Source organism: Pan troglodytes, chromosome 18, assembly GCF_028858775.2.
Source record: "Pan troglodytes isolate AG18354 chromosome 18, NHGRI_mPanTro3-v2.0_pri, whole genome shotgun sequence".
In the NCBI taxonomy this organism is placed as follows: domain Eukaryota; kingdom Metazoa; phylum Chordata; class Mammalia; order Primates; family Hominidae; genus Pan; species Pan troglodytes.
In genome coordinates this window covers 10,383,277-10,409,286 of record NC_072416.2, presented here as the reverse complement: position 1 = coordinate 10,409,286, position 26,010 = coordinate 10,383,277, and the positions used below count along the sequence as shown (strand labels likewise).

Here is a 26,010-nt window from a genome sequence, read left to right as displayed (position 1 = left end):
CTCCTGGGGACAACATCGCTATTGTAAAGCTGAAGATCAGTGCTGGAGATGTTTTGCAGACCCTGCACTTGATGGATCAGCTGGCACCATTCAGATCAATAAACTGTCTCAGCTGATCTTGTGGCCTCCCCACCCAAGAGCTGACTCAGCACAAGTCACCCTTGATTCCCCATGATTTCATCTCTGACCCAACCAATCAGCACTGCTGATGCACTGGCCTGCCCCACCCAGCAAGTTATCTTTAAAAGCTGTTTTCCCCTGTGCTTTGGGAGACTGATTGAGCAATAGCGAATCATCAGTTTCTCTTGCAGCCATCCGTGCATAATATGACTCTTTCTCTATTGCAATTTATTTTTCTTGATAAATCACCCTGTCTAGGCAGTGGGCAAGGTGAATCCACTGGGTGGTTACGCTCTTTTGCCATGCTCCACTAGAAGACAAAAGGTAAGGATAACCGACAGAAAACCAAAACCAAATTCTTTCTTTGTAAAACTTACGACAATGACCCTGTTGAGTCAAGTCTCCGAAGTTAGACTAGATATAAACCCAAAGCCTCGTTTTTTCTCCAACAAATCTGTCTTCCTCTCTTTCATCTTGGTAGATTTGAGCTGTACTTCTTTCTGCAAACTGCTTGCTGCCCATGCTTCTTGCTTGGGGTCTAGGTCAGAGGCTTCAGTCACGAAAGAAATTAAATGCAGCCACTTAGGTTGGAGCACAGCCTCTCAAAGCAGAGGTGACATATTTTGGCAAAGACCAAATCTTTACACTTCCCAGTAATGCTCCCTGACACCTTGAAATGAAAGATCCTGCAGAAAAATCTATTCTCTTTCTCGCCTCTCTCTCACCTCTGTTATAGGACCAAAGAAAACTTTTTTTAAAAAAAGCGTTCTTTGTCTATTGAGCCCAGGACTCTGATAACGTGAGGTGGGGGCGGGGGTTAAGGGCTGCTAGAACGGGATACAGTGCCTAGAAGAAGCTGCCGTCAGATAAGATAGTAATTCTTTTAGAAAAAACCCGTCACCTCTAATTGCATTCATGGCTCTTGCTGAATGCTACCCAAGAAATGCAGTACTTTGATGTGAAGAAATAACCTCACCTTTTCCCATTTACACCAATGCAATAACTGGAAAAAGTCAAATTGGGCTTTGAAATGGAATTACTTCAGTTCCCCAAGAAATTATGTAAACGGCATATTCATCCATTAGCCATGTTCTTCATAACTTTCATAATAAAGGGGAAAATGTGATTAATTTGAAGAGGACTGTTTGTTTCCCATTGCTGCTTTCACAAATCACAAACCTAGTGACTTGAAACTATTAGTGACTTCTCTGAATCAGGAAAAAGGACTTATTTTTGCTATCTTATGTCTTTCACGTAAAAAGCAAACATTCTTTTAGTGAGGAAAAATAACAAAGGGGCATAGTAAAGTCGTCTTAAATAAATGCAACTTAGGTGTGCCTAATACCTTCATTTGCTATCCCCACCAGATGCACCTGCAAGCTAGGCAGCATTGCACTCGCTTTTCAATTGGATTGGACCATGGGGGCGGTTTCCCTCGTGCTGTTCTCGTGACAGTGAACTCTTCGAAGATCTGGCTGTTTAAAAGCGTGTGGCAGGTTTGGCCCATAGCCACCACAGTAAGACGTGCCTGCTTTTCCTCTGCCGTGGTTGTGAGTTGCCTGAGTCCTCTCGGTCGTGCTTCCTGCTAGGCCTGCAGAACTGTGAGTCAATTCAACCTCTTTTCTTGATAAATTAGGCAGTCTCAGGTAGTTGTTTTATAGCAGTGTGAGAACGAACTAAATATGCTTTACATGTCAGGCCTACACTAGGCTTTGGGAAATATAGTGGGACTATATTGTGATCAAAACAAGTATACTGCCCTCAAACTTTTAAGAAGTAAATAATTACAAACATGTGGTGGTAAGACTGCAGTAAGTGTTCCTTTGCAGGCGCAAAGGAACAGACTAGAAGCTTTTCCAAAGACACTGAAATGACCAACAGGTATATGAAAAGCTGCTCAGCATCACCCCTCACAGGAGAAATGGAAATCAAAACCACAGTGAGATAGCACCTCACACCTGTTACATATAGCTATCGTTAAAAATAAGTGTTGGTGGCTGGGCACGGTGGCTCATGCCTGTAATACCAGGCCTTTGGGAGGCTGAGGTGGGTGGCTTAGGAGGTCAAAAGAGCGAGACCATCCTGGCCAACATGTTGAAAACCCGCTTCTACTAAAAATACAAAAATTAGCTGGGCATGGCGGCACCTGCCTTGTAGTCTCAGCTACTCGGGAGGCTGAGGCAGGAGAATTGCTTGAACCTGGGAGGCGGAGGTTGCAGTGAGCCGAGGTCGCACCACTGCACTCCAGCCTGGTGACAGAGCAAGATTATATCTGTGTTGCTGAGGATGTGGGGGGAAAAACCCCTTGCACTGTGTAGGTGGGAATGTAAGTTGGTACAGCTGCTACAGAAAACAGCCAGAAGATCCCTCTAAAAGTAGGATTCAGCAACCCAAATCTTAGGTATATATTCAAAAGAGTTGAAATCAGTATCTAAAAGATAGCTGTTAGTCCTATATTCATCGCAGCATTATTTTTGAGACAGTCTTGCTCTGTGGTCCAGGCTGGAGTGCAGAAGTGCAATCTTGGCCCACTGCCACCTATGCCTCCAGGATTCAAGCGATTCTTGTACCTCAGCCACCCAAGTAGCTGGGGTTATAGGTGCATGCCACTTCGCCCGGCTAATTTTTGTATTTTCAGTATAGAACACGGGGTTTTGCCATGTTGGCCAGGCTTGTCTCAAACTCGGCCTCCCAAACTGCTGGGATTACAGCTGTGAGCCATCACATCCGGCCTTGTAGCATTATTTACAATATCGAATATATGGAAACAAGCTAAGTGTTCATCTACGGACTTTAAATATCGGGTGTATGTATATGTCATTTTATATATGTATAATGAAATATTCAGACTTAAATCCTGTTATTTTGATTATGAATAAACTTCAGGACATTATGCTAAGGAAATAAGCAACACAAAGACAAATACTGCATGATCTCCTTTGCAGCATCTAATGAGTTGAACTCAGAAGCAGAGTAGAAAGGTGGTTGCCAGAGGCTTGGGGGAAGGAGGGATTACTTTTAATGGTAAAATCACAATTACCTTTGCAGCAACCTTTGTATAACTCCCGGGATCTAATGTACAGCATGGTAACTATAGTTGATAATGTATTTGAAATTTGATAAGAGCAGATTTTAAGTGACGTCACCCCACATACACTCACAAATGGTATCTCTAGATGGTGATGAATGTCAATCTGATTGTAATAATCAGTATGCAATATATATCATCATGTTATATACCTTGACTCTTATATATTAAATACTTTAAAATTTTTAAATTAGTAAAAGAACTTTCGAAAAAGTAGCATTAGGCCTTGGACTTGTCCTAAATGAGTAAGAACTAGAAAAGATATCTACTGGCAAAGATCTAAGAACTTTCTAATCTTGGGCTGGGCGTGGTAACTTACGCTTGTAATCCTAAACCTTTGTGAGGCCGAGGTTGAGAGGGTTGCTTAAGCCCAGGTAATTGAGACCTGCCTTGGCAGCATAGTGAGATCCCACCTGTACCAGGTCTTTTAAAAAGCCCGGTATCGTGTTGGTGTGTCCCTGTAGTTCTAGCTACTTGGAAGGCTGATGTGGGAGGATGGCTTGAGCCTGGGAGATGGAGGCTGCCGTGAGCCATGGTTGTGCCACTGCACTCCAGCCTGGGGAGGAGAGCAAGACCCAGTCTCAACAACAGCAAAATTTGGTTGTGCTCTTTCCATTCGTCAATGGAACTTTCTCACCTCTCATGGTTAGCTAATTTCCAAATAAACGACAAGGGAACCCTAGCCAATACTATCTCTAAGATTTTTGATCTCCTTTGTTCTCTAAAGAGCGTATAAATTTTCCTGTAAATGGTTCCTGAAAATGAGAACAGGAAAAATCCAATTTTTTTTTTTTTGCTTTATCAAAAAGAGCAAAAATGAACAAAATGCCAATATGTTGGCAATATGGCCTAAGGAATCTCTGGTATTCATTTTCTTGGAACCAATTTCCCCATTTGTAAGAGCCTTCAGAACCCCTGAGTGGATGGCCCGCAGCCCTGCTCACTCCCGAATTCCTACAATTGATTACACCTGATTCCAATAGCATGCCCTTGCATGCTAGTTGTCTGCTGCTTTATTTTATCTTTGGAAAATGAATATCGGCCAAGGTGGCCCTGGAGCCAAGGCAGTTCTCTCTGAAAACACAGACCCACGGGCCTGTACCACTATTAAAATGCATTCTCGTTGGGAAGGAGGCAGCTGAGGTCTGAGACCTTCAGCTGAAAGGGCTTCTGTGGAAATGTGTCAGGAATGGAGAGGCTGAAAAGTTCATCCAGCCACGCGATTTGCAACATTCTGTTCCCAAGTCGCAGTTAAAATCCAGTTGTCTAAAGTTGATTCAATTCAATAGAGTGACACTTCTCAAGCAGTTGCAGAGATTCGACCCCATTATTCTTCCCCAGCAAAGTGGGCACGCCAGGTTTGGAAACTTTTGAACTGTGTCCTTGACACTCAAAATCCAATTTCATCGTCTTCTCTGAAAAATATAAAACTAGGACCAAAGTGCTCCCTATGGTAAGGCCAGGAGGATGTTCTTCTCTTTCATATATATATATGAGTTTTTATTAAAATGCTAAACGTTACTTAAGCTACTGAATTGTAAGAAACGTGGTTACTTGTTTCACAGGGGTAACCAGACGCGGAATCGTGTTTCCCTCCTGAGCAGTGTCACAGCTTTCCCTGCTTGTCATGTTAATGTACCATTCATGCAATTCTGAACTTTTTTTCCCTCCTAATCTTTGTTTCCACAACTTTAATGATAAATGTGATGTAATACAATAAGCAAGGTTCAGGAGGCTGCAGCCATTCTAGGAGTGCTCAATCTTGATGCTTTTCCTCTTGATTTGCATGGCACAGGTGTGCTTGGTTACCCTTGATGCATCCAGCTAGATCCCTTTAACTTCTTTCACTGATTCCCTTTTACTTGTCTTACTTATCTAGATTCTGCCCTGGAGTGTCTCCTACACTCATACACTTGAGTCCATGTGAGTCAACTAAGCGTATACCTGGTCTGGACAGACCTGCTTGCATATGCCAGGAATACCACAAATTCAGCCCATCCCAAACCAAAACTTTTACTTTCACCTCTCTAAAATGTATACAGACAACCAAAAGCCATCCATATCATCTAAACTGTTCGAGTATTTTACCATCCTCACTGCGAGGGACTTAACTGTTACTTTAAGGGAGAGGGGCTTGAATCCCCAAACACTTGTGTGAGAACTTGACATTGTTCCTCCTCTCCACGCAGTTTAAATGACTCGTTATCCCTGTGAATTTCCTCCTTGCCTACAGGCTCTAAATCAGTTGCACATTTATTTACCCTGTAGTGGACAAACATTAGACACCTTGACATCTTTGAGAATAAAATGATGAGTGACACATCGTAGAAATTTCTGGAGGTGCATTTCTTAATGCCAGACAATTAGATGTCAGTGATTTGGGTCATCTTTGAGACCCTGAGTCAAAATGTGCTCCTTTGTGACATCACTAATCTGTTCTATTAAGTCCTGACTTTTCTAGGGTACGTGGGAATCCACCAAAGATACATACATAACTACCTCAATTGTCTTTTCATGTTAGGAATAGAGGCATAGGTCTATAGAGCTAATAAGCAGTAGAGATGGAATTCAAATACACATTGATCTCAATCCCAAATTTTAGTCACTATACTACAACCACAGATTCTCTTATATCTTACTCCTCTTCTTACTGGCTTAACTTCATTCTGAGACATCTATTTCTTACCTAGATTATAAGTCTCTGTTCTCATAACCACTCCAACAATCTCTATTCAGTAGGAACTCTCCTTTTCCTCCTCCCCCTACCAGATGTTGGCACCACTAATCTGCCTTTTGTCTATGGATTTACCTATTGTGGATATGTGAACTTTGCATCTTCCATTTAGCATAATGTTTTTGAGGCTCATTCATGTTTCAGAGCATGTACCAGTACTTTTTATGGCTAAGATCCATACAATATCCATTGTGTGGATAAGCCACATTTCATTTATCCGTTCAGCAATGTATGGACATGGGGGTTGTTTTCCACACTTTGTGAATCGTGCTGGTATGAACATTCATGAACAGGCTTGTTTGAATACCTGTCCTAGATTATTTTGTGTATATACCTATTTGTGTCAGGTTGGAATTGCTGATGGAGATGCTATATCATGCGTTAATCCTATGTTTAACCTACTGAGGAACTGCCAATTTTTCGTAGCACTTATCACTTTAGATTCCCACAGGCAATGAACAGCAAATATATCCTCAGCATTTTTTTTGTCGTTCAGTTATAACTTCTTAGGGTTGCCATAACCAAATACCATATCGCTACCTGGGTGGCTCATGACTTTGGGTAAGTCCCTTTCTTCCTCATGAGCCAACCATGGATAGAAGCAACTTCCTCATTAGGCCAGTGTGCTATGGAAATATTATTTTTCACGTTATACACGAGAAGACTGGAAAGCCTATGCTATTGGAAGGCAGTATAGTCCAATTGGAAAAAAGTTCTTCTGGACCCAAGCAGAAGTCTTAGTAGTACACACTACTCTCTCCTTCAAGTGTCACCTTGAACTATTCTCCTTGTTTGGGGTTTCTACTTACCCTTTAGGACCTTGAATCAGTGAGTCTAGTTGGGAAAGAGAATCCACATCAGTTACCTTAACTGGGAATTTAATATAAAGAATTATTAACTAGGTATTGAACTAAAGAGGCAACAACCACTGAAACATCACTAGTAGAAAGCAGCTACCACCCCTAGGGCTGCAGGAACAAACGAGTTGGAATTAAAATTTAAAGGCTTGGAGGAAAAGGGGTCCTGCTGAGCTGGGACTCACATCTGTGTAAGGGCTCTTTTTTTCCTGATGAATTCTCTGAGGTTAAAAAAGGGGGCCTCTTATCCAAGGAGAAGGCACTGGACAGCTGAGGTCTGTATCTCTGAGGGGTCATAATGAAGTTGGTCTTGTGAGTCTTAGAGAAATTTAACTGGAATCAGTTGCTGCTACTGGAACAAACGGGTACAGCCAGAGCAAAAGGAAAAGGCTAGGGTGCTGCATACAGAAACCCAAAGCAAAGAAGCAGCCAATAGTAAACAGACAAGAGTAGACACCTTCTTTCTCCTCCAGCTCTGTAGACTCCTGCTGGGACCACCGTTAGCAGAACCTAACAGGAAGCCACTTGGGCAAGCAGAAATGTGGCTTGCCCAGCCTCAGCATCGCAACACTGAGTATAAAAGAGTAGCTTTGAAACGAAGAGGCAGTAGCTTATTAACTGGTACAACAGCTCCACACCCTTAATGCCTTTTTGTTGCGGAAATCACTGAGTCTTTCTGCTCCTGTAGCCCCTCACATCATGCTGTTAATTTGTGTTTGTCTTTCCCTTTAGATAAAGTACAACCCTTGCTCTCAGAGGGTTCATTATCTGTGTCCTCAAATATTGCAGCATCCATATAAGAGATGCTCGGTGAATGTTTGTTGAATGACTGCATGGATGAATGAATGAACAGCAAGCAAACAAGGAAGCCCAAGAGAATGGCCCTTATCAGAGATTGAAAAGGAAGCATTGGAGTGAAGCCAAGATGAAAGATGGCAAATGAGACTCATGACAACACTATTTGATATCTCGGATCCACTCTTGTTCTTCCCAGTTGGATTTTTCTAACTTGTGGCAAAAGGAATTGTGCTTCCACAGCAAGCAATTGGCTAGGCAGGGAAGGCAGAGCTGCACACACACAAATCCTTTTTGGGTGGGAGGATAATTGGACAGCTGCCAGGAGCAAGGTGCTGAGAAAATTAGCAACAGTGAGGTGCATTACCAGACCTGCTAACAAAGGTATTAGGGTCAAGGGCAGAAGTAGCACCCCTTAGCCTGGAAGATGAAGCATGTCATAGCCACGGCTCTGCCTATTCCTCCACCTCCATTGCTTAACAGTCAAATGCTGCAGCTCTGCCAGTAAGTCACTCCCTACAGCTTTCCTCTGCGTATACCTCAGCCTCTACCCACTTGATTATTAGCCAGAAAAACTCAAACCATTTGTCTTCTTTTCCAGTTATTTTGCTTCCCAAGCTTCCCTTTGTTGCATGCATCTGTGAATCCCTGGTCCCACCCCCAACCCCACCCCAAAGATAGTAGACTGCAATTACTAATCCTGGTCCTGGATCTTCAAAGCAAGGGCTGACATCATTCACCAGCTGGGCATATTTAACTCTGCCGCATTTCTGTGTTTTGTAAAGTTGTTATAATGATGCTCACTACTCAACAGGGTATTTGTAACCTCAACTACAGCTGAGATGGTTTGAATGTTTTTATCTCCAAATCCCACATGGAAATGTGACCTCCAATGTTGGAGGAGGGGCCTGGTGGGGAGGTATCTGGGTCATGGAGACAAGATGCCTCATGGATGTCTTTGTGCCATCGTTGTAGTAATAAGCAAGTTCTTGCTTTGCTAATTAACATGGGAGCTGGTTGTTGAAAGGAGGCTGGCACCCCGCCTCTTGCTCCCTCTCACCATGTGACACATGTTTCCCCCTCTGCGTTCTGCCATGTGCAGAAAGCTTCCTGAGGGTCACTAAAAGCCTAGCAGATGCTAGTGTCATGCTTATACAGCCTGCAGAACCATGAGCCAAATCTCCTTTCTCTTATAAATTGCCCAGCCTCAGGGATTTCTTTATACCAACACTAGAAAAGGCTAACAGAAAACTGGTACCAAGGAGTGGGGCATTGCTATAAAAATACCAGTGACTAAAGGAAGCCAAGTGCTACTAGTCAAGACAATGGGAACAAGTCCTCAGATATTTCAGAGGTATTTAGGACAGTCCCTCCCATCACAGGCCTGAGATCTAGGAGCTCTGAATGATTTCAGGGCCAGGCCTGGGATGCCCTGTGCCACCTCAAAGCTGCTCTCTACCCCATCCCTGCTGCTCCTGCTCTATCTGTGGCTTAAAGGGCACCAGGTAGAGGTTGGGCTGCCACTTTGGAGAGCGTAAGCTACCACAGTCCTTGCTGGTTTGCATGCGGTGGTAAGCCCGTGGGGTATACAGAATGCAGGAGAAGGGTTGGCAGCTTCCACTTAAACTTCAGGATGTATAGGAAAGCTTGGGTGCCCAGGCAAACCTGCCACAGGTGTGGATCTCCTACACAGAGACTCTACTAGGGTAGTGCCAGGGAAATGTGGGGTTGGAGTCACCACACAGAGTCCCTTCCTGGGTACTGTCTAGCGGAGCTTGTAGCAATGGGGCTTCCCTCCACACCCCAGAATGGTGGCGCCTATAAGCAGCATGCAACCTCAGCCTGGAAGAACCACAGAGGCAGGGATACCCAAGACGTTGGGCACCCAACCCCTCTACTGGTGTGTGTGTAGGAGAAGACACATGGAGTCTTAAGGATTGGGAGCTTTAAGGCTTAAGTTCTGCCCTGCTGGGTTTTAGACTTGTATGGGTCCTGTTACCCCTTTTTTTTGTAAATTTTCCTTTTAGAATTGGAATGTTTACCCAATGCCTGTACCACCATTGTATGTTGGAAGTAAATAACTCATTTTGATGTCATAGGCTCAATGTAGAAACAACTTGCTTCGAGTCTAAAGTGAGTCTTCGGACTTTTGAGTTACTTGAAATGAGTTGAGACTTCTGGGGACCATTGGGAAAGGGTGATTGTATTTTGCAATGTGAGGAGAATATGAGATTTGGGGGACTAAGGGTGAAATTATTTAGATGTTTGACCCCTCCAAATCTCATGTTGAAATGTAACCTCCAATGTTGGAGATGGGCCTAGTGGGAGGTGTTTGGGTCATGGTGGGCGGATACCTCCTAAATGACTTGGTGCTCTTCCTATAATAATGAGTTCTTACTCCGCTAGCTCACATAAGATCTGGTTATTTTAAGGAGCCTGGCGTCTCCCACTACGTGACATGCTGGCTCTCCTTCCCTTCCACCATGACTAAAAGCTTCCTAAGGTCTCACCAGAAGCTGAGCAAACGATGGTACCATGCTTGTACAGCTCGCAGAACCAACCATGAGCCAAATAAACTTTTCTTTATAGGTTACCCAGCCTATGGTATTTCTACAGAGCAACACAAAACAGACGAACACAACACAAAGCATTTTAAGAGCTTAGAACACTGGCTAGCATGTAGAATGTGGTAAGCATTAATTATCAGTGCTGCTTTTACACAGTTTGTAGTAGTTCAAGAAATTTTCCTTACTAAGTCTTGGAAGAGATGTTGACTTATCTTCCCAGGACCTAGCATGTAGTAGGTGTTCAATGGAGGTGTTCATTTCACTGGAAATGGAGAAAGAATGAATACGTTAGAATTTAGATTAACTAGTTTGCCCAGGGCATTGAAGGGTTTACTTAGTGGAACTGTCTAACAAGGATTACACAGGACATTGTTGCTGAAAATACTTGCATATTGAAATAACATTTTCCAGTAAGAGCAGTCTACTATGGTAAACATATTGAGACTTTCTCGAGAAACTCCCTTAGGGTCATCACAACAGCATCAGAGCTCAAATAGCATTAATGTAGATTCCATTAGGACTTTGACAGGGACAGAAAGTCAACTGGAAAACTTAGAAAAAGATTCATTAAGGATACTGAGATGGAATAGCTACAGGTAAAGATCTGGGCCTGGGAATCAACTGGACCCAGGGGTTCTTTCTCTTTTATTTCTGCTTACCATTCTCTAAATTGTGTTCTACTTGTTTACAAATGTAATAGGTTGTCTCACCAACTAGGTTGGTGATTCTAAGTCAGGGGGTTTGTATCAGTTTTCCATTGCTGCCCTAACACAAACTAAGAGACTTGACACAACACATTTCTTACAGTTTGGGAGATCAAAAGCTGAAACAAGCTTTACAGAACAAAAGGGGTTGGCAGGGCTAAGTTTATTCTGGAAGCTGTAACGGATAATCTGTTTGCTGATTTTTAGCTTCTAGAGGCTGTCTACATTCTTTGGCTTTTGTAACTCCTTAACCATCTTCAAAGCCCTCTGAGTAGCATCCTCAAATCTTAGCCTTCTCTCTTACAGAGACTCCTGTAATACATTGGGTTTATTTGTATAATCTGAGATAATCTCATCTCATATTAGTCACATCTGCAAAGTATATTTTTTGTCATAGATGGTGGCAAGATATTCAGATGGATCTTCAGAAGGAAGTGGGGGAAAGGAATAGAGAGGTGGCAGAATTTAACCTAGTACAGGCATTATTTATCTCCGGAGTCAGCACAATGTCTAGCATATACTAGTTGGAAAAATATCGATTGAATAACTTAATAGAAGAACTATCGCTGCATGTCACTTTTGATCTTTGCCTTCAAGCAGGTCTCTCCATGCAGGAAAACATGGTTCTTGACAGTTCCTTAATCTTAAAGGCCCTCTGCTACTATTCGTGGAAAGATGCTTAATTCCTTCCTCAGTTTTCTTGTTAATTCCATCAAGTCTCCAAGTCTTGATGCCCCGAAGTCTCCAAGTCTGTTGTAACAACCCAAACTGACAGACACCTGAGAGAACAATCATCTGAAGTTTTGTATTTGTGCTCAATATCTCTACAGGAATGTTTTCTGATCATCACTTTTGCCTAAAAATAGATGATTTTGCAAGAATGCCAGGTGCATAATTGTTCTAGTTACAAAGGTTCTAGATCAACGTTTTTATTTATATATTTACTTCTTTTGAGACAGAGTCTTGCTCTGTGCCACTGCACTCCAGCCTGGGTGACAATCTTGGCTCACAGCAACCTGCAACTCCCGGGTTCAAGCGATTCTCCTGCCTCAGCCTCACAACTAGCTGGGATTACAGGCACCCGCCACCACGCCTGGCTAAGTTTTGTATTTTTAGTAGAGATGGGGTTTCACCATGTTGGCCAGGCTGATCTCAAGCTCCTGACCTCAGATGACCACCCGCCTTGGCCTCCCAAAGTGCTGGGATTACAGGCGTGAGCCACTGTGCCCAACCTACATCAATGTTTTTAATTCTATTAAACCTAATGTCGTTCATCATTAAAAACAAGATCTAGTTCCCCTTTTGCAATCCTAAGCTGAAATTCATAAAATAGATACCTACATAATTTTGGAAGCAATAAAATCTCTACATATGAAATTTATAATACTTTGTATTCCAATGTCAATTATCTGCCACAGCTACATTATAAAATAGCAAATTCCCTCACAATTGCAAAATGTTGGCAGGAGCTACTACTACGCTCAACAGCACTTCTGTTGATAATCAGGTCGTGGTATATACTTAATGAATGACTAACATTTACCCTTCTCCGGTGCTACTTAATTTCTATCATATAAAACTATATTTCATGGACTTACTCCTACCTGAAACTATTTTGTGTGGCTATTTGACACTTTTAGTCAGTCTTTATTTGAACGTCAGCCCCATGATAGCAGGAATCTGACGTCTTCTCAGTGCCTAGCACATGGAAGTTCAATATATATTTGAACAAAGGAATGAATAAAGTGTTATCTTTTGATAAGCCAAAGCACTTCGAAGCTGGAAAGACTTTCCTAATTATCTGCTTTGATTCTACCAAGACTGGGAGGGTGGGGTGAAATTGACTTGCGTGTGGACACAAAGCTATTAAGTGGATGAACCCAGACCTCCTGACTCCCCATCCCAGGCCCTTGTATACAGGCATTATACAAGTATGGCTTAAGTTCAACCTTCTAATAACTGAATAGATAGGTTTTCCTGTATAATGACACTGGTACTACTTTTTTTTTTTTATCCTAATTAGTCAACAGAGATTTGAAAATGACCATTTCTGGTGAAGATGAGAAATATCTAGTGTCTCCTCACTGAGATATGACAGCTTCCACTTTTTTTCCTTTTTATATCAATCTCCCACATCTGACCTATATAACCCCGAACTACACACTCTGGGGTGCTAAAGTACTACTTCCACTATGGCAATTAACCAATATAGCAAGTACTCCTCTTTATTTTTTCTAATCAACCTTCTAGAAAGACAGCTTTCTTGTTGAGGAAAAACGGTATACTTTACAGATGGTATGTGAAAGGAAATAGTGAAAGGGAATACAAATTGCTGAGAATGACATGTGCCAAGGGCTACTTTGCAATATTAGTTTATGAATTTTGCCAGCTCAGTAATGTTTTAGCAATAGCATACCACTTGGAGGTTTTTCTTGTTTATTCCATTCAAAGAGATGTTGCATCTTAACAGCATACAAAGCAATATCTAGCAGCATTTGGGTCTGCTTAGATTTAGAAGTGAGCTGAGAGAGCAGTTTATATTTGCTTTTGATTTCTCCATGTGAGTGGAATGCAATGATTATTTCCAGCAACTTTGAAAGTCATATTGTGAAAACCAGAGAAATACAAGTGAGAAAGCAACACAGGTGCATTTAAGAAAAACCGAGTGCGAGACAGTCAAGTCGATGATTTGTTTCTGGAAGCCACTGACCCATTTACAATTTACTTCATGCTCAGAAATAAAGCCTATAAACTTGCCCCAAACAATGGATATGAGTTAGTAAAGGAAATATTTCAAATGTAGCTTAAGCTTGGGTCTTTAGGAAGACAGGTTCTGATTTCTTCCTGATATTATTGTATTCAAGTCTTGCAATTTTTTTATCTCAAAAGAGACTTATACTAAAACAATGTCATATCCAATGGTGAGGGAATCTACATTTTTAAATAATGGATTGCTTCCTAACATCTAATGATCACTTGGCCTGAATTAGTAGGAAATTTAAGCTTGGTGACAGCGCAAATACATTGTATCACATAAGTTGCCAGAAACTCTAAATCATTAAGTGTCATAGGTGGTCGAGAGAGAAATCTAGTAGCCCAGACTTGACCTATGGGAAACCAATGTCTACATGGAGAGGTGACCTGTCCAATGTCCTGAAGTATACTAATGGTAAGTCCTATGTTGGAAGTTGGTGTGCTTACTCAATTCCCTGTGTTTCTCATTAACAGCACTTCCTTGAACACATTGCCTACTTTGTGAATCAGTTTTCTAATCTGTAACATGAATGTAACCATACTATTTCTCCCAGGCTGTTTGAAGAAGACTCAACACTAAAGATCTTTGTGGGCTCTTGCATTATGATTATACTCCCAATTTTATGAAAGGGTCTTGCCCTAGCTACAAATGTGTCTAAAGTATGAAACACAGAAGGGTCCGAATAGGGGAAATAATACTGAAAATCGAACCGGTTGTCTCAAGTTGTGTACATTACATCCTAACTTAGCCAAAATCTCTTAATTAGGCATTCTATGTGTGTGACCATATCTTTAAATCAGAGGTTTTCATGGCAGTATTTAGTTTCATGGCTTTAAACCATCAGGGAAGATATACCATCTTATCCTATCAATCCAGCTGGGTTTGTCTTTTTCTTCTTAAATTTTAGAAGAAATTTCGATAGAAGGCTACCCTCTTGGCTCTCTGGGACTGAGTTACAAAATTAAAATTTATTTTACTTAAACAGCCAGTAGTGAAGCTGAGAAGATTAAATCCTACTGGAGTCTGTCTAAACCACAGTGAAGGGATAAAAAGATAATGTGAGGTCAAGTCTTTGTACAGCTAGCTGCTCAGCCAGCTCAACCAGTTTGTTCTCCATTGCCCCGACTCTAACCTGACTAAAACATAAACAAGATTTTCAAATTCAGATGTGAAAATCCAAATAAGAAGATGATACCTAACTGCATTCATTATTAGAAGCAAGCTTGTTAATGTGTGAAGTTTCTGTATGTGGATGATATATAAACAGAACAGATGGCTTAATAAACCATTAGCTCTAGTAGAGAAGGACCTGACTTGTTTATTGCTACATTCTTTGTACTTAGAAGTGTTGTGTAAATCGTGAGTGAACTGAGGGAATGCATCCACATTGCTCAGTTATGTGCAACTAGACACTTGGCATGCATATTCTTATCTAGTCCTAGAAGCTCTTCTCAAAGGCAGCTAGAACCTTCATTTCACAGACAGGGAAGCCAAGGCTCAGAGGTGATGTCACTCAATGAGAAACTAGCAAAGGCAGAATTTGAAACATAGACCCACTATTTCTTCCTTTACACACAACCCCACCTCAACTATATTGCTATAATGACTGAATTTTACCTCAGTAGGAAACTTCTGGCCAGGCACAGTGGCTCATGCCTGTAATCCCCGTACTTTGGGAGGCCAAGGTGGGGGGCAGATCACCTGAGGTCAGGAGTTCAAGACCAGCCTGGCTAACGTGGTGAAACCCTGTCTCTACTAAAAATATAAAAATTAGCCAGGTGTGGTGGCAGGTGCCTGTAATCCCATCTACTCGGGAGGCTGAGGCTGGAGAATCACTTGAACTCAGGAGGCAGAGGTTGTAGTGAAACATGATTGCACCATTGCTCTCCAGCCTGCGTGACAAAAGTTGAAACTTCAGAGCATGAATTGTCTGAAGATAGTGAGCACCACACTCTTGGCTTTGTGATGTCAGAGGATATGTTGTAAAGGAGGCAATGAAATTGGCAGGGAGAGTTGGACAAAATTACTTTGTCTCTTGACACATCACTTGCTTCTTCCTCCTTTCATTGATGAGTACTTTTATTCAGTTTCCTCTTTAAATATGCAAAAACTAAACTTCAGAAGGATCAGGATTAAAGAAATGCCTCTAGAACCAGGAGGAAAAAAAAATGTGCGTGCATATATTCCACATCCACTAGTGGACTTGGAGTAAAATTTGTAGCCTTTTAAAAAGTGATTCAGCTCTGTAATTGGAGAGATGATTTTAATCATTCAATAATACTCTATTTTCTACCTTGGATCCCATTTTTTTCCATCTTACATCTGTGTATATTTCATAAACTGCATAAAATCCTTTTTTGGGGGAAAGTAATGGAAATGTATATGTGCCCTCTCTGTGTGTATTCACACAAGTACCTGCATGCTCCCCTTTAGCTATGCAATCTTGAGCCTTTGAACTTCAGCCAGTACAAAGGAATAGAAATATTGCTGGCACTAACTTCAATTAAAGCCAGCCAAAACAAGCGGGCATGCTGAGTGTCTGTTTTTCCCATCCATGACTCCAAGAGCAGCCCATCCCAGGATTCTAGCCCAACCTCACCCTCTCTGGAACAAGAGCCATTTCTCTCTTGCATGCTCTAGGGCCCTAAATCTAACTTCCTTGGAGGGGAGGACAGTTCTTGTCTGCCAAGGGTAATGGAGGCCCCTGCATCTGTCATGCAGATCCATCCAGCACTCTTGCCAGATCTAGCGTGCTGATCCCTTATGCTGACCTGCTAATACTAATATTAGTGTGGGACTGCCCAGAGCCAAGAGCTGGAAACCAAATCTGTAGCAAGGAGCTGCTCAGGCCAGCCAAAATGAACCAGGACTTATTCTATTAGAGAGAATATTTCATTTGCTCCAATAACAAGAACTCTATTGAGATTGGTTAATTCATTTCTGCCCATCTTATCAGATTTATTTTTAATGAAACTGAACAATAGTTTCATTTGTTATGTTATTAGTTTTCCCAGTAGAAGCAATGAGGCTTTAACACTGAAAGCGAGGCAGACAAGCTTTGCCAGTATCTTTGGCTTATCAGTGGTGCATGCCAGTTTGGATATTACACAGTGAAATGCTTCTGTCCTCTTCTGGGTCTACTTTCTTGCTTATGGGACTTGTAGAGCTGTGAAGCCATCTTTTCTCATGTAAGTTCCCTGAACCTCATCTAATCTTGTCATTCCCTTGTTAATACACCTGCCTGGGATCCTGACTGTCACACTTCCACCTGTTGTGAGCTAAGTGACATTGTCAAAGTGGCTTAACCTCCCTAAGCCTCTTTTTAAATTTGCAAAACGGCGATAACATAAATTGCTGCATACTTTTTAAAAATAAGGATTAAGTGTATCTTACAAATGTGTAATACTTAGTATATGTTTTATTATTGAGCATTATATTGCTCAAATGTTTTCTTTGTGTTCGTCTACCTCAGACAAAACACTTCAAGGGCACAACGGCACTTCTGTTTTCTAAGTACCTGTCAGTAAGTACTCAAATACTTGCTTAGTCAGGTTGATGGCTGTGCCCACAGTGTGTTCCAATCATCCGACTTTACTGCATATTTTCTCTGGAACCTCTTATCCTTTCAAAGTTTCATACAAGCATCCCTTCTTCTAAACATCCTCCATTGTTAACATTCAAATGATGCAACCTGCCAGCAAAACACTCACTTTTGTGGTACATTTATAAAAATTCACCCTGATTGAAAACAAGTCTGCCATATGTAGTTTAAACATCAATATTAAGATATGGTAGCTGTCTTAAGTGGGGTTTCCAGAAGTAGAACCTTTTCTTCCTGGCCATGGCATTTGAGTGAGGGAACTCGGGAGAAACCTGTAAATGAGTAAGGAAAGAATAGGGCAAGCCATAAACTAGACAAACAAGTGATTTCTTGGGAAGTCTAGCTACAGCCTGATCCCAGGGAAATCTTTACAATTGTTGCTTACACCAGAGGCTTCCCACCCACGGGAAAGGGGACTGGGTGGATGCACAGCCACATCAGTTGGGTGTGGGAAAATAAGCATAATCTTCTAAACACCTTAAAGTGGTTCCTACCAGTCAAGGTCATCAAGGAAGGGTACAGAGATGAACAATGAGCACCACAATCTGCAGTATTTCAGAAATGGGACACTGGCATTGTAAGAAAATGAAAAAAACGGAACCTCCAATGCTATACACACAACAGTCAAGACATTGGGTTTAAATGCAAGAGGCTTTTGTTCCAGTAGCTCGAAACTTCCCAGAAACAGTAGCAGCCACAGGCCTGAAGCCAAGAGATGCCTGGAAACAGCTTGATGACATTCAAGAGTTGAGTCATTTATTATTTCTTAGAGGAGTGAAAAAAGTAGAATTTTTGGCAGTGCGGTTTTGATACCTTTTCTCCCACCCCATTTTCATTTCGAGCATGTTTAATTGGAGGGTTGTATAATTAATTGCATGTCTATTGCAATATGGTGTTTACTTAGAAAGCACTGTGGGCCATGTCAGTGATTAGCCATTTTCTCTGACGTCTGTCAGAGTGCTAATTACAAGCAAACATGGTACACATTCTCTGACAAAGACACGGGAGTGTGGTACTAAGGTTTCTCTCGATTCTCTGCATGTTCCCTTTATCTGGATTGTGCACTGCTTGGCTCATGCAATGCTGATCCAGCAGCTTGGAGAAGGGTTGCCAGGAATCAGACAAAGACGATGTGAGTTTCTAACCATGGTACAATTGTATTGTCATCTCAGGGGCAACCCCCCAGAATGTGTTCCTGGCCCTGGAGATTCTAAAGAGTCAGACAACCTGTGACCAATAAATCACAGAGCTGGAAATCCTCTGCTTACTCTTGGGCCCTGCCAAACAATTATGCAGTGAAATGTTCTAATTGTACTCTGATTTTAATGTTAATACCCATTTCCATAATTTCTCTGGATCTTTACGGCGCTGTTTAATACTTGCCAATGAAGCAAATGAACTAGAAGGAACACTCACAGATGGCTCATATTTCCCATTAAGCCGGCACACTAAGATATGCTTTGTCTTCCGTTTTGGTTTGGGCAGCTGTGCTTGTTCACAAAGAAGCAGGCCCTGAAAGTTTGCCCAGCTCTCTAAATGGCCTCCTTGAAACCACCTCATCCTGAGGGAATGGGAGACACAGGGAACACACAGCCCAATGTCTTTTGCTTGGTCCAGTGTGGCCCTCTGAGCACTCCTGGCTGGGTTTCTTCCTCCGCAGGTTACCGTTTCTGTCCCAGGATGGTTCCCACTGCCATATAGGGATGCTGTCTCATACTACTACATTCTTACTCATGCCATTGCATGTCTGGAAGGTCCTACTCATATGTCTTCATGCTTCAAGGCTTAAACTCTTTTCTGTGGCCCCCTTTCCCTTAGAGAAGAGTTACATTATGGATTTATCTCCCTAGCAGTGGGACACAGCTGGTGTTCAGTGAGTATCTAGAAACAAAGCATAGAGTAAGACAGTGTGACGATTCCTCAAGGATCTTGATCCAAAAATACCGTTTGACCCAGCAATCCCATTACTGGATATATACCCAAAGGATTATAATTCATTCTATAAAGACATATGCACATGTATGTTTATTGCAGCACTATTCACAATAGCAAAGACTTGGAACCAACCCAAATGCCCGTCAATGATAGACTGGATAAAGAAAATGAGGCACATACACACCGTGGAATACTATGCAGCCATAAAAAGAGTTCATGTCCTCTGCAGTGACATGGATGAAGCTGGAAACCATCATTCTCAGCAAACAAACACAGGAACAGAAAACCAAACACATGTTCTCATAAGTGGGAGTTGAACAATGAGAACACATGGACACAGGGAGGGGAACATCACACATTGGGGCCTGTCAGGTGGGGGCAAGGGGAGTGAGAGCATTAGGACAAATGCCTATTGCATGCGGGGCTTAAAACCTAGATGATGGGTGATAGGAGCAGCAAACCACCATGGCACATGTATACCTATGTGACAAATCTACATGTTCAGCACATGTACCTCAGAACTTAAAAACACTGTATTTAAAAAGAGTTACACCTAATACATGTGTCTTTGGGTCTCACAACAGTCTTGTGTTCCTTTACATCAACAGGAACACAAATCCATTTTACATTGTCATTATTTGTTTTGCCTTTCTCACCGATGAATGTAGAACTCCCAGAGTTTACCCAATTCTTGTGGCTCTCTTTAGAGTATCAGGCTATTTCTCAAGTCACTATGTATTACTGAAGAATACTCTGGTCGGCAAAAACCTAACTCTATCCAGAATTGGTTAAAAGGTAGACTGAGTGGCTTATGTAAAATAAGGGAGGGATAGGACACAGGGAGTGAAATGCCATCAAGATACCTTTTGCATTGTTCAGCTCTCAGTAGGAGCTCTTACTCTCCGAAACAAGCTCACTCTCAAGCCAGAGCCATGGCTGATAAAGCTATAGCTCAGCTGTGTAGTTAGCACATGAGAAAGGAAAGGTGACTCTTTTCTGGCTTTAGATATCAGAACCCCAGAAAAGGAAGGTGAATTTCATGCTTGGGTCAGAGGCCCACCTTCTAGACCAATCACTGGTGGGAGTGGACAGCATGGGGTACTCTGGTCAGCTTGGGTCAGGTCTTTGCTTACGGGTAGGACTTACAGAGCTGTGAAGCCATCAGTCATGGAAGAGGTGGGGACCTGCAGATCCTATGTGACCCTCGTAACACAGCTGTGCCCTCAAGGTAGAAGGCAGTACAGATTGAATCATTGAAGCCTTGGTTCACATATTCCCCATAGTGTCTACTGTGGGCAGCAGGCATCATTTCTAATTTAGTCTTATTTTTCATTTATTTGGTTAATGTCTGTCTCTACCACCAACTGAAAGCTGGCTATTCACAAGTTACTAAGCTTGTGCAGAGAAAATACTTGCTAGGTGAATGTATGACTTATTTTCACTAGTGTCATCAAATTCCTGAAATCTTAATCTTCACGATTTGAGAACAAGATGAAATTCCTGAGACTCCTCCAGATATTCCCCCATATCATAAGTTTTATTGTGTTTTATATAACACTGTCCAATGCATGACCATGATGATAGTGATTTTTTCTGTAATAGGATTATGGTAAATGTTTTAGATTTTCCATAACATGATTTATTATGATAAATTGACATTGTGACAATGTTAGATACTTTAATAATGTGTAAGAATCATTTCTAATAGACACTTGATCATAGAAAATATTAACAAAAATAAACTTTAAATGAAAATTGCTACACAAATGAAAACTATTTCATTAATGTTTGACACTTTAAAATCATCCTTCAGTTGATTTTAAAACAAAACATTGTCTTATCCAAAATTCTGATTTTGTAAGAAATGGTCAAGACATGCCTTTCATGTTGCATTGATGTTGGTGGAACTAAGAGTCCAAAACTTTTGAAAGTTTTATATCTTTGAGAAGTTTATATCTTCAGGTGAGCCTGTTTGCTTTTTAAGTGAATGTCTATCTGTATATTTTGCTTTATAAACCACTGTAGCCTGTAAGAATATTTAACCACTGGTGGCATACACAAGTGAGCATCATTGGATAGTATTTGAATAATGTTTTTGTATCTCCTAGCAAGATTAGCAGTACTACTAAAAACTATATGTTGACTTATTTCCCTTAAACTTATTTTGCTTCCAAAATTTGCTATTTCTTGGAATGCCACTCACATATTTGCATATACTATGCACATAAACTTTCAGTGCTATTTTACTTTCAAGAATGATTTACCATTAACAGCCACATAGGGCCACAAATAGACCCTTACAGCATGGCAGCAAGAACAAGCAAGTCTTATGGGTTGCTTTATATTCCTTTCTTTTCTGTGCACTCCTGGCCCTGTTCCAGAAATGTCCATCTTTGATTCTACATGTCAGTGTTTCCTGCTCTTGCCTTCAATGGACATCAGTGGTTTCCCTAGAATCAGTAATGTCTCTATGCCAGGAAAACATTGCCATGTGGATACATTAAGCCTTACCTGGCATAGAGGCTGACAACAGTGGGCTCTACTACTTCCCTGAAACTAACAATAGGAGCTTCTATATAGTCTATGCCTCTTAAATACTAAGTACCCAGTGCCATTTTGGGGCTTATGGTATGTCGTGTTGTACCAATTTTGCAACTAGGGACACTGAGCTCAGAAGGATCTTGCCCCAAATCACATACCCGGAAAGTGACAACTGGATTCAAACCCACTTGAATTTGGCTTTTCTTTATCACACTCCCTCTACTCTTAAGGCATCAGTTTTTATATATTTTCTATGATTCCTGTTTTTATTTCTGTCTTGAATGAGTGAATACTACTTTTGGCAATACTACGGCTGCTATTCTATAACAATTTATAGAATGCTTAAAATGCATTGGTATTTAAACTGCACTAAGTATTTTATACATTCACATGTATAAAATGTAATCCTTATAACAACCAGCTCCCTGATGCCAGAGCTACTATTATATTCATTAGACCAAAGGGGAGCCGGAGGCTTTACGAAGCTTTCCCAAAGTCACTTGATAAGTGACAAAGCTGGCGAATGAACACAGTTCTGTCTTGCTTCAAAGCTCATGTTGTTAAACACGACACACATTGCTTCCCACAATAAGCAAATGATGCCTTCCCCTGGAAGTCCTTGGAAGGACACTTTACTCAGAAGTAGGACTCGTTATAAACACTGGTGTGAGGTTTGGGATGGGGCAGAGGGAGGAGGGGAGTGATGGGTAGCCTATGGGGAAGGGCACCATGAATGATCAAATGGCAATAGATGATAGAGTTGGAGGTCTTGGAGAAGCCCATCTAGGTCATTGACCAGATGGGGAAGCTAAGGCATGGAGGAGAGCAGAAATCAGCAACCTCAAAGCACCATGTCCTAGGCAGTTGCGAGCCCTTTGCGTGCATCTACTTGCATCCCCACTGCAACCCTCGTTCAAAAATGACAATTCTGTAAGGGGAGGCTGACTAGATTGTCCAAGGTCTTGTAATTAGGAAGTGACGAGAGGAGGCTTGGAGCTCAGTGCTCCTGCTCTGCGCAGCTTTCTCTCTGGTCTTCCCTCTCTGGACCTTGAGTGAGGGGCAATGTTACTGCTGAGGCAGCCCTTGGCAATCCAGCTACATGATTTCCTTTTGAGGGGAAGGAATGCAGGAGACAGGAGATAATAGTGACCTCTCTTCTTGCTCTTGCAGATTTTTAAACTCATATCATGGCCATTTGTCCTAGACACTGGGTGAAGGGTGTTCTGTGTGCACCAAAATTTCATCTAAGATATTCATTTGAAGTTTCAGAGACTGAGGGCAGGTGACAGACTCATTTCTACAATCCTAGGCTAAAACTGAAATCTAAAGCACATGTTCACCCTAGTGCCAGACACCTAAAGTGCTTTCAGACCCAGAGATATGAGTGTGTCATGGTGCTATTATTTGCAGAAGTGTTTGACTGGGCCACAAGGGGATCATTTCATTCAGTTCTGTTTAAAATCATGTAGCCAAAAACTAAAGAAGCATTTGGCTCTGTGCGAAGACTTTTGATAATTTACACACTTCTATTATTATAAGGCAGGATGTGTGTGTGCTTGGAACAGGGGGCGTTGGGTGTTGTATATATGTCACATTCCTTTTGGCAAGTAATGCATTTAATCTATGTGGAATTTTAGTACAACACAGTTGATTAGCATAGTAGATTATCTTTTTAACATGACAAATCTGAGGAATATCCTTAGTTAATGAGTTGCATCATTTTGAGAGTGTCCTATAACATGTGGAAATAGAATAGCATTTTTTTCTTATGGTGCATGCTCAGAGCCAAATAAGTCATTCTGGGTATGAATAGAGTTCTAAATCTTTTACAATCCTTATTCCTTAGTTTGTGGGTTATCTTAAACTTCTGTAGGTTGATTTCTATGTGATTGGCAAAAAGGGCAAGGCACAATATTCCCATAAACTTTCAATAAAGGCTTCTGATAAGTTATCTGATGACAGGGGTATTTACAGTCAACAAGTTATGAGTTGTCTTCAACAGCTTGCGAACTTGGGTGCAAATTGAGTTCATTTGTCATTAGAATAGCCATTGATGGGCACAGACTTGACCCCATTCACCAGAGTCATATAAAATGACTATTAGGAGAATTCTCCTTTGAAGCCAAAGTCTTATTCCTACTCCCCAATCCCCCCATCCCCCAGCATGACATTCTGAACCTCTGACTGTATTGTAGTCAAAACACCACCCACCTTGTCCAGATCTTCAGCCAGGAAAAGATGAGTAATGCAAACCAGTGTACAGAAACTCCATTTTTTTTACTTCAACTTATTTTAGATTAAGGGGGTTACATGTGCAGATTTGTTACATGCATACATTGCGTGGTGCTAAGGTTTGGGGTACAACTGATCCCATCACCCAGGGAGTGAGCGCATAGTACCTAATAGTTTATTTTTGTCTTTCCCCCCTCCCTCCCTCTCTGCTCTAGCAGTCCCAAGTGTCTATTATTGCCGTCTATATTTCCATAAGTATTCAACGTTCAGCTCCCACTTATCAATGAGAACATGCGGTACTTGGTTTTCTGTTGTTGCATTAATTCCCTTAAGATAATGGCCGCTAGTTGCATCCATGTTGTTGCAAAGGACATGATTTTGTCCTGTTCTTACGGCTGCATAGTATTCCATGCCATGCATGGACTGTGTTTTCTTGATCCAGTCCACTGTTGATGGACACCTAGGTTGATTCCAAGTGTTTGGTATTATGAGTAGTGAGTGATACAGCAACACTATTTTGATTGTTCCCAGGGCGAATGACCTGCAGATCACTGAAATACCTCTCACATGTATACCAAGGGTTTTTAAGTATAATTTATGTACAGTAAAACACAATCTGTCAGGAAGATCAGCTAGATTTGACAAATTTGACGGATCTGTAATAACCCACATGCCTAGAAAGATTATAAAATGCTCACTCTCATAGAGAGGGCTCCTCATTTACCTTCATAGTCAATCCCCACCACCTGTAATCCCATACTCCAAAGACTCCATTGACCTGATTTCCATCACTGTTAGGTTTTGGCTGCTTTCAAATTTTGATATAAATGAAATCATAGAGAATGTACTCCTTAGTGTCTGCCTTCCTTAATATTAAGAATCATACTTGGTACAAAAACAACTTTGTATGTTTAATTTTTTAGTAGAGACCATGTCTTCTATGTAACTGAGGTTGGTCTTGAACTCCTGACCTCAAGCCATCCCCCCACCTTGCTTCCAAATTGTTGGGAATACAGGCATGAGCTACTGTGCCCAGTCCTTGTGTCTTTTTATTGCCGAGTATTCCACTGTAGGTAGAATTCCATTATAGTCAACCATTGTTGATGGGCTGTTTTTAAATTTTGTATTTTGAATAAAACTATGCACATCGTGGGCTGAATGTTTGTGTCCTTCCAACTCATGTGTTGAAGCCCTGATTCAGTGTGATGGAGGTGAGGATTTTGGGAGGAGATGAGGTTTACATGAGGTCTTGAAGAGTGGTGCCCTCGTGATAGGATTAATGACTTTCTAAAAAGAGACAGGTGTCTCTGACCTTCCTTCCCCAGAAATATTAAGCAAATATCTTGGAGAGGTCTTGTAGACATGACCGTAAGAGGCTTGAAAGCTGTCTAAAGTACTGTCAGGACCGTTATCAGGATGGGTTTGCTAAGGATCTTGAGCCAGAGTCATAAAAAACTGGAACCATCTCCTAACCATTACAACTATAAGTTTCCTGGAAGTTAGGTTACCTGTTTCATGAGTCAAATGGTTAGTCCCCATCACCCACAATCCCATACTCCAAAGACACCATTAACCTGATGAGAACTGTTCCATGAGTCAGATGGTCAGTTCCCATCACCCATAATCCCATACTCCAAAGACACCACTGACCTGATGAGAACTGTTCCAGGAGTCAAATGGTACCTAAAGGACGTGTGCTGCTCTATTGTTCTTTCTCTTGTTCTTGCCCTGGAAATTCCAGCCCTGCTCTGTCTGAAAAAAAAGATCTGGTTCAGGTGGTCCCCAAAGCACATCAGCTAAATCAAGTCTTTGACTCCTGTTTGAGTTACTTAGACTATTTTCTTTAGAATAGCTTAAAGTTAAATCGAACAATGTGTAGAGGTTTATTACGTAAGCCAAGTAAAGCAGGGTGCATGGGTAAAAAGACTTGGAACATCAGGGAATTAGGTTATTTGGTACAGGTGACTCCTGAGATGCATGAGAGAAGATGAGCAGGAAAAGAATAGGGTCAGATTATTGAAGGTATGTGTACCATTTTGAAACTAATTATAGGTACTTAACTGTAGAATGAATATTTCTAA

General features: G+C 41.5%; 1 long non-coding RNA gene across 1 annotated transcript in view; it reads left to right on the top strand.

The window, feature by feature from the left end:
- The first annotated feature begins 287 nt into the window (after positions 1–287).
- LOC129137392 (uncharacterized) overlaps positions 288–26,010 on the top strand; it is a 66,565-nt gene continuing 40,842 nt past the window's right edge. Inside the window, exons 1-2 of the long non-coding RNA XR_008539922.1 lie at positions 288–444; positions 1,488–1,721. This is a non-coding gene — a long non-coding RNA (uncharacterized LOC129137392). The remainder of the gene's footprint in view (positions 445–1,487; positions 1,722–26,010) is intronic.